Source organism: Lycorma delicatula, chromosome 3 (assembly GCF_047948215.1).
Source record: "Lycorma delicatula isolate Av1 chromosome 3, ASM4794821v1, whole genome shotgun sequence".
NCBI classification, from domain to species: Eukaryota; Metazoa; Arthropoda; class Insecta; order Hemiptera; family Fulgoridae; genus Lycorma; species Lycorma delicatula.
In genome coordinates, this window is record NC_134457.1 from 169,998,937 (window position 1) to 170,016,651 (window position 17,715).

Below are 17,715 nucleotides of genomic sequence, written 5' to 3' on the forward strand. Positions count from 1 at the left end.
CCGCTCTTTTTCTTTATCGTTTATTTTGTTTTAATGTCGTTTTTTGTTACTTATAGTTCTATATTAACATAGAATTATTTGGTTTAAATTTTAGAATAAACATTACATTAATATGTCGTTTACTTTTAAAATATTTACAATAATAATATATTTAAAATGGTATTTTTTATTTAATAAATAAGTTTTACAACAAAAAGAGGTATTTCTAACCGACAGTCGGGATCGGTTCGCTTTAATCGATCAGAATCGCACCGTGAAATAATTTCAATGATTTCTCGAGAAAATGTAAATATGAATATTCATATTTCTCGAGAAATATGAATACAAAGAAGCAATCAGATGTATTTATCGAAGTCGATTTCCAAGGGGTTAACGAACATTGAATACGAATAGGTTTTGTTCAAAGAAAAACTTAATATAAAATGATTTTCATTGTTATTATTTTATAATCATCATCAGCCCCCTTATTCCCCGCCGGAAAAAAAATTCCTAGCTACGTGCCTGTGTATAATTATATATATATATATATATATTTTTAATTTGAATTCAAAACTTTTCTGATTGAAGAGAAAGGTGCTACTACCCGCCATGAAATGTGTGTGTGTGTGCGCGCGTGTATGTGTGTTGTGTTTGAGATCAATGTCGTTAACAATTATTTCATGTCTTATTATTTTTCTCATTAGGTTCTGTCGTTTCATACAAAAAAAGAAGAAAATTCGGTAACCTAAACTGTTTATATTAAGACAAAAATAAAGCATATTCGTTAATTAATTAATTTAGATGGGTCAATTGAGAATTTGTTATAGTAACGCGAAGACAATAACAATTTTTTTGATGCGCTAAATGGCAAAATCTCGTTGCTGATAAAGTCAACTTACCCTTCCGAAAAAAATTAATAAGTCTGACCATCTAACATAAAAACCTACAGTTTTGATCTACAGAACACATCAATGTAAGTTTCAAGAAAGGTGAGAAAATATTTGTAAAGTATTTCAAACTGAACAACAAAGGCAATTTACCTTTTTAAAATAGATAGCTAATTATTAATCACCAAATGTAGACACAGGCAAAATGTTTTGTTATTAACAGAAATCTAAATTTTTTTAAACAAAAAACAGAACTTTAATAAAATATTGATACCCGAAATAATAAGTAAAGCACATTTAAATAGAAATAATAATACGTAAATAAAACGGTCTACAAAAGAATCAGCAACCCCTCTTCTAGTGTATCGGTACTTACTTGAAATCAAATTATTTTAATTACATATTTTTATAAAGTAATCTGTACTTAATTTTAATTAAAATAACAAGAATAAAAATATATTTGGCTGAGCTAAAAATAATAATTTTTGCCAAAACAAAATGTGCCAGTGGTAGTACGTTAAATTCCCATTATTCCTGCCAATAAGTTAACCTTCTTGTCAATAAATCATATTGTTTGTGTACTATTCTTGTTATTACAAAATATTATTATTTGAAAGACCTTACCTAGTTTACACGTATAATTATTTTCTTAACAGTTGTTTAGATTCACGTAAAATACATCTAAATACATTGAATACGCCAAATATAAATAATCAAGTAAACAAAATTTGATACCGTTTTAAAACCACCACAACAGATCGTAATGAAATAAACTTTTACTGTATGACAACGTTAATCGTTAAAAACACTTTTATTCGATTAATAAATTATCAAAAAGAAAATGTTAGATAATATTACAGTGTAAGATTTGTTTATTTTCCTACATCGCTGAATATAATAGAAACAGCTCTAATAATATTATAAACAAATATAATTTTTCATTAACGTAACACACACATTTTGACACACGCAGTTGTTTTTGACGAACCAGGTGGAAGGAGGAGAGAGTCAAATGCATTCAGAATAGTAATGCTATCTTGTTCCATTCTCTAAGCACACTCCCTCTCACAGTCTCCAATACTTTACCACAGTAGTAATTTTTTTCTACCCTTCTTCTAACGTTGTTCCGAAGCCATCTTTTTTTATACTGTTTATTTTTACTATTAATAAATTGAATCTCGTGTATTAAAACTGATTAAATACGATGTGAAAATTTTATCAATTATTATTTTACAAATACATTTGTATTTTTACAAATACATTATTTTTATAATTACAAAGGTTTAGCTAAAACAGATTTTGAGTGAGAAAAAAAATTATATTTGTATAGAATAGTATATTTCAGTGTTTATATATAATTAAAATTGTGCGCGCGTGAGTGAGTTCTTAATAGGGAGGTGTATATGAACACAGTTCTAACATTTTGCGATTGACAGATGCTATGTTGCCATTTGATTTTTAGTTGACCTGATTTTTCTTCCCCCTTGGCCCCGAACCCGCCAAATTTGGCATCAGATAAATCGCTGCATTGCATTTGCCTTATTTAATACATTACATAGAATACATATTCCAAGCTAACCAGTAAGGAAGATGATTAAAAAAAATAATTTTTAATATTATGGTAAAATTTTTATTATTATTTTTTTAAAATTTAATAACGAATCAGTATATTATAATTTTACTATTATTAATAAAAAATAAATAAAAAATTCCTAAAATATTTAAAATCGATATTATGTTCTCCATTTGACAAAATTTGTTTTGAACAAAGAATAGTTCAGAAGTTGTAACCATAAGAAATGGAAATTATATATGCTTCAACTCGTCGAGTACAAAATCTGACTTTTTCTGCTCGCAGAAACGATAATACTATTTTAATTCAATAATTTATTATTGTTAAATATTCACTATATTCGGTTGGAGGTTGTGTGCGGTATTGAAATTTTGAAGTGAATTAAAATTTAATAAACAATACACGCGATGGAAGATAAATAGTCTGAAATTTTATAGAATGTGATTTTTAGTGACGATTAACAAAATAATTAAACAATTAAAAAATAAAAATATGTAACTTTATGTTTGCTTTCACCGGCTCATTTATTTAATTAGTTTTGTGTTGTTTTCTCACAAGCATTATACGTAGGTGTAATTATTACTAATTCTAAACTGAGAACTGAACCCAAGACCTTCAGTTTACTCTTATGTCTAATATGTGAAACCTGGTTAAACAAATTGTGATCCGGTGTCTAAATCGAGAACCAAACCTGTGACTTTCAGAACATCAGCCGGTTTCTCTATTCCGTTACCGAGGTTACAAATCGATTGAAAAATGAAATGAGACGCGAAAAATTATAAGTTACTTTGTGATCTCTAAATATAATTTTTGAATTAGGTAAAAAGAAATAATTGAAAACCTTATTACCGTTGGTTACGTTCCTTTGTTAACGTGTATATACGTTTAAACGAAAATTTGGTTTCAATTATTATTTTGTATAATTATTAAGTTGTCAAATCTGGAAAAAATTAATATTAAACTGTCGGTCGGTCGCTTGTTATGAGATGAAACAGTGCAGCGTAGGATGTACATTTTAGAGAGTGCGCTTATTTTCATAATTTATTTTGCTGTGACGTTTGAAGAAATTTTTTTATCAGGAAATGACGGTAATTGCAGTGGTGGGGAGCGACAAAGAAAATTATGTGTGTGACAGGGAATGAAGCTTATGGAACCAGCGGTCATCTTGGGTTGACTGACAGTTCAATTTAGATCCTCGTGTCTAGTCTGTCTTGTTTAACTATTATTATTGTTATTATTATATCTTATACATTGCTTATTTTAAATAGATGGCCCTCGTTATCGATTGAAGTAAGTAATTTGTTACATTAATATTATTTTAATATAGCTTAAAATAAGTGTCATTATTTTTGTTTGCCTATTGTATGCATTCTTATCACGAAATTAATTTTAAAATACAATTTGCACTCTTATTTTTACAAAATAAATGAACTATTTCGTATTCTCAAACTTTTCTAAAAATTGTTTTCTATTTATAATACCGGTGAAGTAATATCCCAAAAATAAACAAACAGAAAGAAGTTACGCGACTGATAATAAATTTTAGGTTAATAGAACAATAAAATAATTAACTGAGGATATAAAATTATTGCTCAATCTAAACGTACTGAACTCTGGGGTAAGTAAAGTGTGGTTTATGTATTAAAAACAATTATTATATAATTTTAGATGATTTAAAATCTTTAGTTGGGACCGATTCGTTATTCACTTTCTTGATCAAAGCCAAGAATCGAACTCGGATCTTCCATACAACAGAATAGTACGCCTTTGCCATCGATGCGGTGATAAATTAGTTTCTAGTTTTACTGATTTCAATTACCGAGCAATATTTGTAGTTTATAAAATAATATTTCTTTTCTAACCTAGAAAAGTTTATTCAAAAATAATGTCAATTTCATGCCACTACAACATTTTAATTAATCTTAACAGTAGATTACAAAAATTTTTATTTTTATAGATATTTTAGTTTATTTTTTATTTACAGAGATATTACTAAAAAAATAGAACAAATCCACTGTAATCAGACCAGACTGGTTTCATGTAACCCAACACAATACTTCAAAGGTAGTGAGGCTGCAGTACATTTTTTTGATCTATTACTATTGGTTGTTAGGACCACTGGACACATCTTCTCCTGCATCATTAACAACACATTTAAAGATATCCCAGTCTTGATTATAGGTGTTCAGACTCAAATATCAATTCTTCATTATTTTTATAATTAAAAGAATTGCTTCTTACTTGTTAAGTTGTTGGCATTTAATTGATATTTCTTCTTACAAATCTATAAATATGTAAACTTCTTACTCTTTTGTAAAAGTAACTAAATTTGTATATTCAGCTAGCCTATTTTATCAGCTGATATTGTATATTAGTAATTCATTATTAATGCACTGTTCAGGCTAAATTTAGAGCTCGTACTGTCAACATACACACTCATTAATGTATATTTTTTTTCAATAATGTAATGTAAAATTATTTAAATGTTAACATGTAATGGTCGTTATAACTTATTAAAATTAATATTTAATCATCAACTGGACAATATCTTATTTATTACAAAATATGAACCAGCAAATTTATTATGTAGATTAATTACACCTAAGGGGTAACACCTACGAGGTATTACACCGAAACGGGTTAGTTATTCGAACATATTTTGGTCCTCCGACCACGGATATTGAAGGTTCTACAATTCAGTACTTAAATTCATTATTAATAACAAAGAAAGGATATTGGAAATTTCCAAATCAAAGGAATTTGGTTTGCAAAAATTCATATTATTTTAATTTATTTTTATTATTAAAAACAATTGCTATACAAAGAGGTACTTTCATTAACTTAATTTAATTGTGGAATAAGTGAAGATTATTATAATACTGTAAAATTTAACATTTTTTCAGTTATTTAAAATTCTTTAAACTGCGCAGTGAGAACAGTCATGTATTTGATATTGACAGGAATGGCAAAGGTGGTTAAAATAACTTTTATAAAATTCTCTATTGGTTTCAAGATAAACTGTTATGGAGATTTTAATGTTTTCTATTCATTAACAATAAATAGAAATTAAATTTACAAATAACTTTTTATGATGAAATATTATTTTTGAGTTCTTATATATTTACAATATAACAAATATTAATGTAAGGTTTTTATTGAAGTTACCATTTATAAGTTACCATTTATAAGGTCAACACTTAATAATATAGACTATTAAGATTAGGAATGGATCTGAACAAGTATAACCCGATCTAGTAATCATTTATACACCAGTATGCCAAATAATTTATTAAAATTTGAATTATTCATTTTACGGGTTAGAGCAATGACCTAACAAATATGCTACTGCATACAAGATTTTTGCTAGGTTATTTTCAGTATTAAATAAAGATCTCAAATGACTATGAAAAGGTAAAATAAGAGATGTTCACATCAGCCTAGTTTTTAAAATATGAAATAAGTTCTGTGTTGAAGACATATTGTTGCAACAGCTTGAATTGCAATTCAATTTCAAATTGAGTTGAAACATCTATTAGATGAAGTTAAAACAAACAAAGTAGTTGTTAATAATACCAATGAAAACATAAAAGATCTTTATTTAAATTTATTAAGAATATCTGTTCGTCTATTAAGCAGTGTAAATTTAATTGCAGTTCGATGAACACAATTTCTTAATGCTACATCATTTGCTGTTATTGGCAATTATGATACACTGAAACACATCCTATTATAATAAATGCTATCAAAGATATATTAGCAGGACATCAAATAATTGTATATTTTAGATTAGAGTTGACCAATCTTTAATAATCTTTGGTATTTTGGTAAATGTTGAAGTTTACTAGGTAATTTCAATAATGAATCCATTGATTTCTCATTTATAAATAGTAATGTGATTCAATTTGTCAAATTGTGATTCTTCATGGCAGGCAGAAGAACAAGGTTTTAAATCAATTCTTGTCATGCTTTTTGTGTTTCATTGATAAGGCTTATCTCACGCTTAGTCTTTCTAACAAAGCTATCAATCTGAAATTAGTATCGGACTTGACTTATTTAAAAACCTTTAAATTCATTCATCATATCAATTAGTGGTGTACCTACTCAAGTCTTTTCTCACAATACTTGTTACAAAATTTATCATTCATAATTTAATTATCAATCATTATCACTGAAACTCTTTGTGTACAGACATTCTATCTATATGTTAGCTGTGGTAATAGAATACACTAATTGCCAAATCAACTATGGATAATTTACACTTTCTTTATTTACTTTTAAATTTACATTGAATTAATTAATCATATTAAATCACAATAATTTCATACTTTAGTTTACCCATTTTTAAATAAATGTATGTTAAACATACTGTCTAGCTGGAACAGATATAAATTTAGTAATGTTTTGTGTAACATTTTAAAGGAAGGTGAATTTATAAGTTATTAATTGCTTCGTGATAATGTACATAATGTATGTATTCTTGCATACTTGTACCTATAATCTATAACGTGACTCAGTAGATGTGTCCAGTGGTCCGAGTAACTAACCATGGTGCCATTGGATAGAAAGTGTAAATAATGATTAGTGACTTATTGCATCTAACATATGCATATAATGCGTGCGCGCGCGCGCGCGTGTGTGTGTGTGCGGAGTAGTGTTAGAAGAGCATATGAGTAAGATATAAATATACAGAATATTACATTAAGTAACATTTATGACCATAATATAAATCACAATTTAAAGCACATTAACATACAATAATAAATATATTAACTAAATTATTTTAATATTCTCAATCAGTAACATTTCTCCAATATGAGATAATGTCTCCGATAGACATAAGTGCACAACCAATAAGAAAATGTCCAGGTGATAATGGTTCTGGGTCCCTATGATCTGTAGAAACAGTAGAAATGGGATGAGATTAAGACAGGTTGATGATATTGATATTTCACAGTTTTAATTGTGCTCTCCCATAAGCTACCAAAATGGACTGATGAGGATGGAATGAATGATAATGATAAAGATATGTATTGTTCGGATGAAAAGACAAATGTTTGATTTTAGATTTTCCAAATTTAAGAATTTAAATAGGTCATACAAAATAATTTTGGCAGAACGGAAGTTGGAATATTTGAATATTCTCCTTTAAGAATTGTTGAATAATCTAGCCGGAGTTGACAAAATAAGATTTAAATAAAATTGGACTCCAATTAAAATATAAATAAATTAGTTGTAAGTACTACACTATAATCAGATTCAACTAATACATTATGCCTGAAATAGGTAAATCTTTTGAGTTGAAGTCCTGATTTGTGAGCAAACATATGCGCAAAAGTTTGACTGCCTGAGTCAATCAAGACTACACAAATGAGACCAAAAACATCTACATTACATAATAGCAGTAGACAAAATTAAATTAAAAATTTTTGTTACTATGATGTTACTAGGATTTAGGGGTTATACCGAAATGAAACGACTAGCACTAGATATGGAATCTTGGAGAGCTGCATCAAACCAGTCAAATGACTGAAGACAAAAAAAAACTATAATGACCTTTGTGAAAACAGACAATACAATACAATACTGAATTGTGAGGTTGTAGTGCTTTAAGATTTTCCAGGATGTGTCGTCTGGTCTCAAATTCTAGAAACTCTTGAAAATATGGACAGCTCTTATTAAAGAATTTAATGGAATTTAATGAAGGAATTTAATGGAGAATTTAATGGTCGACTTCAAAACATATAAAAAAGTAAAAAGAAAATAATTTTTTTTATTTCCACAAGATTAAATCAGGTAACCATTAATTTTGGATAATGATCAGAAATTAAAAATTTAAAGAATTGAAAAGGTATTTTTTTAGATATGTTTCTTAAGTCAATCTATATATTAGTTTTTAAAAGTTAACTTCTTTAGTTTACCATTTTTTTTGTTTTTCTTTATTTTATGGGCTTACAAAAATGCTGCCATATTATAAAAATAGAATGTTTTCATGAAACACACAGGTGAAAAACCTGAAACTTAACAAAAATAAGATAAGGAATTTGATGAACGTAATGGGACTACTGTGCGAGCAAGATTTTATGGATTTCTATAATGTAGGAATGTGTATTAATTTTACTTAAGATTTTTCCGATGAAGTTTCTTAAATTTTTATACAGAAAATTAATTACGTAGACGATATAATTTTTCATTGTAAAGTTTTCTACTTCAGTTATGTGAAACAATTTGCAACGGGATACTAAGAGAAATCTGCAATGAACATAAAAAATTGAAAGATGAATTGAGAACCTCTGAAATGTTTTGAGCTTCTCAAATGTTTTTCTTAATCAGTGAATTGATAAAATTAAGAGATTTTAAGGCGATTTCAAGAAACAAAATAACATATTGTTCTAAGTAAAAAAACTTCACTGCTATTCTTGATGGTTTCAAAATAAATATTTATTATAAAATGAAGAATTATGACATATTATGATGTGTAGGCACAATGAGAAAAAATACTGAAAATGATATTGTTTTCAATTCTGTACTTGTTACACAGTTATTTGTAAAAGTTCATTTATCAGAAGTTATAGTATTTTGTACTTAAGCTGTTGAATTAGAAAAGATTTATATTTTAGATTTTAGGAGAAGGTGCCGGTTTACCAGATGGATATACCTTAGACTGGTTTTGTATGCCACCTAGAAAAGAAATAAGAGGAGACTTAAGAGCAATTTAGGAAAGATGGAATAGTAAGTTAAGACAGCAAATACTTTATTAGTCAGTTGGGACTAGAACATATTCAGAATGATGATTTAATGCATATTCATGTTACAATAATATTATTAAATTATAAATATACATTGAGAAATCTTGGAATAACCTAGTAGCAATATATATATATATATATAATTATATAGGTAAATAAAAGTAAAAGGAATAACAGATACCTATCTAATTTGTTTTTTTTTGTCTTCAGTCATTTGACTGGTTTGATGCAGCTCTCCAAGATTCCCTATCTAGTGCTACTCGTTTCATTTCAGTATACCCTCTACATCCTACATCCCTAACAATTTGTTTTACATATTCCAAACGTAGCCTGCCTATACAATTTTTTCCTTCTACCTGTCCTTCCAATATTAAAGCGACTATTCCAGGATGCCTTAGTATGTGGCCTATAAGTCTGTCTCGTCTTTTAACTATATTTTTCCAAATGCTTCTTTCTTCATCTATTTATCGCAATACCTCTTCATTTGTCACTTTATCCACCCATCTGATTTTTAACATTCTCCTATAGCACCACATTTCAAAAGCTTCTAATCTTTTCTTCTCAGATACTCCGATTGTCCAAGTTTCACTTCCATATAAAGCGACACTCCAACATTTCATTACTTTTGTTTTGTTCTTGTTTATTTTCATGCGATAGTTCTTGTGTAGGACTTCATCTATGCCGTTCATTGTTTCTTCTAAATCCTTTTTACTCTCGGCTAGAATTACTATATCATCAGCAAATCTTAGCATCTTTATCTTTTCACCTTGTACTGTTACTCCGAATCTAAATTGTTCTTTAACATCATTAACTGCTAGTTCCATGTAAAGATTAAAAGGTAACTGAGATGGGAACATCCTTCTCGGACTCCGTTTCTTATTACGGCTTCTTTCTTATGTTCTTCAATTATTACTGTTGCTGTTTGGTTCCTGTAAATGTTAGAAATTGTTCTTATATCTCCGTATTTGAACCGTAGTTTATTTAAAATGTTGAATATTTTATTCTAGTCTTACGTTATCGAATGCCTTTTCTACGTCTATAAATGCCAAGTATGTCGGTTTGTTTTTCTTTAATCTCCCTTCTGCTATTAATCTGAGGCTTAAAATTGCTTCTCTTGTCACTATACTTTTCCTGAAACCAAATTGGTCTTCTTCTAACACTTCTTCCACTCTCCTCCGAATTCTTCTGTATAGAATTCTAATTAAAATTTTTGATGCACAACTAGTTAAACTAATTGTTCTGTATTCTTCACATTTATCTGCTCCTGCTTTCTTTGGTATCATGAATATAACACTTTTTTTGAAGTCTGACGGAACTTCCCCTTTTTATTCGTAACAAAAAATTTAAATCATTTAAGAGATAGAAACATACAATAGTTACACCGCATTACATTATTTATGCTCTGAGCTACTATATTTTTCATTTATATCAAGAGATTTTAATTTTAATGAAATATAATTTTATATTCATGTTTAGTTTCTTTCATCTCTATATTTGTAGAAAAGTGAAAAATATATATTAGTTAAGATAAACGAAATATTTTTGTAAAAAATGGATCCGGTAGGTGGCGCTGGGATCGTGTTATTTCGAAAAATTGTAGTTCTGGCCCGTTTTGGCTCATATTCAGAATATATTACGTTCTTTTCTTAAATACTGTCGTAAGTAGCTAATTTTATCAGTGCAAGATTTAAATCTGCAGTTCTATTAGATAGTATATTTTTAACTGAATTCTGAATTTGTAGATTTTGAAAGATACGGTGTAATTGTTGCTTATATATTTAATAGTTATGAAATATTTATTTTTGACAAATAGTAATTTTCTTTTTATTTTATTAATAAATAGGGTTTTGTACTTTTTCTCATGATTATAATTTGTGGTGATTGATTAAACGATTATGTTTTGAATGGTGTTGCAGATGTGTTGTTTTTTATAACTATTAAAAAAATTACAAAATTATTCTTTTAACATAATTCTTTTGTTCTATTGTTACAGGTACGATACAGGCAATTTACTTAATAGGTTAAAGACTGTGGATTATTTGAACACCGTTAACTTTACTTAAATATTTATCTCTGTTAATGTAATACTATCAACTGAAAGGAGGAATATTTATTTCGTAGCAGGTGGTTCTTTTTCCAGTATGTTAAACTAATTATTTTACAGATTTATCATCAAACTTATTTATATATATTTTTAAATATGTGAATATTCGTATAATAAATATATTCATGGTATTTTAAGAAAAATATCGTGTTCGCCCAGGTAAGTCCCACTGTAGGTTGTGTTTATTTTTTATTCATATATTTTTATACATGTGTGTATTTCAGGTTTTTTATGCATTTAATTTTTTCGGTTATGTTTCAGTTTTAAGTCGTGTTCGTATCCCAAACAGTACACTTTGGTGAAAGTTATTAGAAACAGGATTTTAATTTTTTTTATTGATTATTATATTGTAGGATTAGCTGTATAAAAGGTATGTAAAACATGACTATATCTTGAAAATAGGAGGAAAAAAAATATTTTTCATGCATGTTTTTTGGAAAAGTTCCAATTCCGGATCATACAATTTACTTCTCGCGTTAAATAATATTTATGGCGATTTTCTTTAATTCTGATATTTTTGTAATATCATATATGCTATGTTTAACTGTTTGTAGAACTCTATTCATTAATAAATGTTTAGGTTACTGTATTGCCTTGGTTTAGTTGTTCGGTTAGCTTTAGTAGAGTGAGTTGTGTAGTTATTTGGTTTTTGCATATGTATTGAGCATGTTCTGTGTGTGCTTAGTTGACGCATTGTTAAAAAGAATGTTCTTAGGATACAAATATACGATCACCCCTTCAAAAGTACAGCCTGATTCTAATGCAGATCCTAAAATTCAAGAAAATATTTGTGATACGTATTCACTATCATCAGCATATTTTCTAACAGGTAATAATAATTTTTTTATGATGATTATTAGATAATATAACTATTGTTTCATTAATATCATGAAGATAATATTTCTGATGAATAAAATTCTTTTTTTTGTTTTCAGGTACATATGTTACATGTATAGAAATGTTTGCTTAATATTAAATTCATCCTATTTCAAAGAGCTGTTCGGTGTGACTAATACATGATGTTCAGTATTAATTCCATAACGGTAGTAAACATTTTTCTCAGTAACTTAGTGCTATATTTTTTGTTGGTTTAAACATATTGATTTAAAATTATAAGATTTTATTGTAAAACATCCATGTATAGTTAATTAATATTATATTTGATTATTGTTTGAGATTTAAAAAATATGTTTATTTGTGTTTCAGATGCATGATTTGTCATTTAAGTACTGTACTTATTTTAAAATTATGCCACTTTCAAGACTTTCGAGCTGATTAATATATCATGTTCAGTATAATTTAAATAGCGGTAATGTACTGTTTTGTTACCATCTTCACATTAACTAACAGTTTTTATTTATTATACGATTAATAGATTTTATTCGATAATACGCACATAAATTAATAATAAAATCATAAATTTTTGTTTAAGACTATTAAAATACTTATAAATTATTATTTTTTTTGTTGTTTCAGATGTCATTGTTATCATTTAACACCCTACTTATTTATAAATGGATGCTTTGAGGACTGCTTGACAGTGAGTACAATAAGAGGGACGATCAGAATGTAAGGTACAGCCAGTCTATTAAACAAACATATATTTTTAAGACAAACCTACATGTTTATATATATCTTTTGACTGCCTGTATTTTTGTGTATCCATTTATGTGTTTCTCATTCAGTTTAAATAGTGTAATGTAGCACCCAGCTCTCATCCAGCATGCGGATTTCTTTCAAAACATGTGGACCAGTCATGGAATATTGTTGATGAAAATAAAAGAGCTGATGCGAAAACTTGATGTCTGTGGTTGTCGGTCAACAGATGTGACACATGTTGGGGTAACCAAGCTTATCTTTAAAGAATTCGCATACACAATACTTTCGCAGTCGTTATCTTCACTTGCAATTTCTCCAATTTTACTGCGCCGGTTATTCATTATCATTTCATTCACGGTTTCCGATTAACCCATCGTGTTTTCAGTTAGGTGATCCCAAAAAACTGGCACCGTGTAATTAGGGGGGGGGGGGGTTCACGCTATGGCTATTATGTTTTCTCCACCCACACGCATCAGTGGGGAATCAGGGCTTACTTATGGTGGCAATGGTGAAACTCGACATATGATGAACCTGTGAGGAGTGCGGGAAGGACATGTGCTAAGCGAGTCTGGATCTGATAGGCTGTCCCCAGCAAGGTTAACCATTCAACAGATTAACACGCCGGTAACGTGGAAAACGAGGTCGGCATGTATTTCTATGTAAAGGGAGGGATCCGGACGGATAAGCACCTTAGATAGGAGCAAGAAAGCTATCTATGAATGGTTTGGTTAGTGTTTAATACTTGTACTTTACGAAATGCTTGAACATTTACATTTACTTCCTCACACAAATTACCTAAATGTAAGCCTCAAATATTTTTTTTATAAACTTTTTATAAACATTTGTAATAATGCTTTTGTGAAATGCAAAAATTACAAAACTAAAGTTATTCAGATTAATGTAATTTTTCTTCGATGTCAATTTTAGTTAATTATTGGCTTCTTGGATTATATGAGAATGAGACAGTAATTAGCTGCATAAGGCATTTTGTAAGCAAGAGCTTCATTAATTTGAAACTGGTAGTCAAACTATAAAGCTAATATGTACTCATTAATTAAAATTAAAATCTTATTTAGACAATTAAAACTAGAATTCAGAGTTTTAAAGGAAGAAAAAATGGAAGAGGTTAATGAATCAGTTTTCCCCCAAGGTTTGTAATTTTGTTTTAATTGTTTTAAAACAAATTTTAACTTTTCCCTTTTACAATACAACTCAAAATTTATTTTTTTGTGATTATAAGTTCAAGTTATGTCACTTTAACACTTGTCCAAAATTCTACTTACCATTTGATCTCAATGTGTTTAATAAATACCATTATGTTAATTAATTCTTAACATTATATCTTATGGTAGATCATTCTTTCCATTACTAAATTATAATTAACTCAGCAGTGGGAGGGAGGCTTGGGTTAGATAATATCCTACCACAAATCCTTAACAGTATGATGATTCCACAATAATGTGCAGAATAAGATCCTGGAAATTGAAGATTATAAAGTAAAGTAAAATGTTAATGGCCAAATGATGAAGAGCTTGACAAACCTCATTCAAAACCCTGGCCAGCATAGTTGTACAGTGTAAATATTCACAATTTTTTTTTTTTTTTATGTAATGTTTTTTTAAACAATTGATTCTTAAACTTTTTCACCCACCACCCACATTGAGAATCAAAACGTTTCTAGCCTAAAACTTACCACCTGTTAAAAATAATGATTGCAGTTGCTGTTTTTAAGATGTACTCTTAAAAGCAGCAACTGCAATTGTTTTTAAATGTGGCATATGCGATATATATATCTCATCATTCATTCTATGTAATCTCCTATCTGCAAAAACCTAAATTTTTCAGGTAAGCAGAAAAACCTTTGAAATTGAATTAACAGAATGTAATATTACAGTTATATCATAAATTTAATCTAAGATTTCTAATTACCTGTTTTAAGATAAATCCTTTTTTTCATCTACTACTCGCTTAGAAGATTATATACAATTCAAAAAAATACATATATGTTTATTTTGCTACGTAGGTGATTTCAAACAATCGTGATCGGCTACATAGAGCCTTTTGAACTTTATTCGTGGGTGTTTTAGTTATAGTTGGATTAATTTTGCCTGTTTTTTTTTCTTAAACTGAAACCTAGTACAAGTGTTCATGATATTATTAGGTTTATATTATAAAATGTTTTTCTTAATTATTGAAATTACTAGGAAACAAAATAATTGTAGAGATTGAAAGTAAAAGACATTACTCACAAAACACTCACAATAGATATTTAATTAGTTAATTACCATTAGGTTTAATGAATAACTGTTGCTTCATTAGTACACTGTAAATATAAAAACACTCTTAAAAATTACAGTAACAGTTACAAACTTATAGTAACATTACAAGAGATATTTAATTAGTTTCTTATGTTACTAACTGAAAAATTAATAATGTAACATAATCAGACTTTTGTGAATAAAAAATTAAACTTTGTATTGAATTATTACCATTACCATTACGATTACGTTTACAAACTAAAAATGCTCCTCTTTTTCCTGCACAACTGAATGGAAGACCATCTAGAAGGGCCAAAAGTCTTTATCTTTAAGCTCCTGCAGATGTTGGTATTTTGGTGGAGCTTCTTTTAATAATGGGCCTTGAATTAACTAAAGTTGTCACAAATGTTTGTTTTTCTTTCCATGAGGTAGGACTATGTCAAAAATGATTAAATATTTCTTGTCGCTTTGTATCAGATACCGTAGTGCACAAGAAAGTTTGATTTGTTCTTTTCGAAGGTTCGGGTAATAAGACGTGGATACATCTACCTTTTAGGGACCTAGCTTTCTTTACAATTGTTCCTACAACTTTTGTTCCAACTCTTTTATCTCCCAAATACTCTTTTCCTGAAGCTCTATGTTTTTGTTTTGTTTTGTTTTTTTAATCTATGTTTCATGGTTTTTTATCTCTGTAACACTAAATGTTTTTGCTTTCTAACCATCAAAGGTGTTAGTCGCAGTAGGAATATTTGAGCCAACTTACAACATCTGAGTCTATCAATGGTGAAATAGCTCTTGAATTATTATTTGGTGTGTTTTTTGAGACAAATATATCAATAAATTCCAGGTGGTCTTCCACAACCTCAGTTATACTGATTCATCAGAAAGAACATCAATGAATTTTCAAATTGGAATGCCTGATCTGTAATCTTTTCATCGAGTATCTCGTTTTTTTTTCTTCAGCAACAGTATTATTGATAGTAATGCTTTCTGAGGAACTCTTGTTTTCTTGTGAATATTCATTGTTAAAAATCTAAAAAGTTATAGACAGCAGTGTTACCTGAAATAGGTATCAGTAAATTACAAAAAAGAATTCTATCTTCATTGGCTTCATCAAAAGATGATCCATTTTGTTGAACTAATTCAATACTAGCATTTGCACCTACCACTGCTTTCAATATACCTTCAACAGATCTGGAATGATCTGGGGTACCTGAAAGAAAAAAGATAAAAGCTAATAATATGGTAGTGAACAAAACTTTATGAAGCTTATTGTGTGAAATCTCTTAAGTAACATCTGGTTCACGTAACATATTTCCCCCTAAGCCATCTATCAACATAACAATATCAAATAGAGGAAACTCCCATGTGGATTAATGTTACATAAGAGGTTTCTAAAGTTGAGAAATATTCTGTTTTTGCTTAGGAGATTTCTTTTTTCATTATAGCATTAGCTACAATTTTTTCACCACATAAGGGATTTCATAGACTTGCAGAGTTTGAAAAGCTGATCCCAGTGATATATAACTCAAAATTGATTTTTGAGACACATAGGAGGTTTCACAGAATGAATGACGATATATAGTTATATAACAATAGTGATAGCATTTCAATATAACAATACAATAATTAAAACAAAGCTTTCAATTGAAAAATACTTTAGTAGGTATTTAATTTTAATTTGAAATATCAGGAAAACATAATTTTTGCTGTCACCTTCCTATCAGCCATCACCTTCCTAGACAGCTTGAATGCCTCCAATTTTCAAAGGGGGCATTATCGCCCACGTTGAGAACGAATGTTTTAAACTTTTTTTTTTTTAATTAGGTACAAAATCTTCAACATTGAACAATGTAATTCAAATTCTGAAGGTTCTGTTGTTTTTCTTTCAGGATTTTTATCTACTGTTACTGCCAAAAAGTGTTACGTGCTCTAAATACATATTTGTATATTTACAACTTTTATGAGATTTTTCCTAAGAAATTCTGTAGGTCTTTTGAACAGTATGAACTTCAACTGTTTTTTAGTGTTAATATAATGTTTATAAACACTTCATAATGTTTTAATTTATAACCTATCATAGAATTATATAATCCAACAGAAGTAAATGGAACATAAATGGTGAGATCATAGGTGATCTCACTCACTGAGGTTATATTACTATTGGCAATGTTTAACATTAAGTGTCTTTGAAATGATTGTTTTAAACTATATTAAAAATGACTGTGTAAAGGCAATTATTATTTCAAAAAAAATACTTTTCAATGTTTATTCATTGTAATGAAATGTTTTTAAACAAAATTCTTTCCTTGAAGATGCTTTTACTGATAAGGCATTGCACAGTAAGGTACAACTCTGAATGTAGTACTATATTGTTTGTTTTGAAGAAGCCACTGTAGTTATAGTTTCAAGTCTTAAGAATTCTTGAGAAAATTGTTGAATTTTTGATCAAGTTATTTTAATTTGGCATCCTAATCTGGATGAAAAAATTATAAAGCGAATCTGTCTTAATATCTTTTATTTTGATGTATATGATAAATTTGGTAATTAGTCATTCAATTAGGGTGGT

The 17,715-nt window shown here is 28.5% G+C and overlaps 1 protein-coding gene across 2 annotated transcripts in view; it reads left to right on the forward strand.

The window, feature by feature from the left end:
* The first annotated feature begins 3,514 nt into the window (after positions 1-3,514).
* LOC142322194 (G-protein coupled receptor Mth2-like) overlaps positions 3,515-17,715 on the forward strand; it is a 60,611-nt gene continuing 46,410 nt past the window's right edge. The window contains exon 1 of one of the 2 annotated variants that reach the window (XM_075360992.1): positions 3,515-3,729. The gene's annotated coding sequence lies outside the window, so the exon portion shown is untranslated. The remainder of the gene's footprint in view (positions 3,730-17,715) is intronic. The other variant, XM_075360991.1, reaches the window with a different exon arrangement.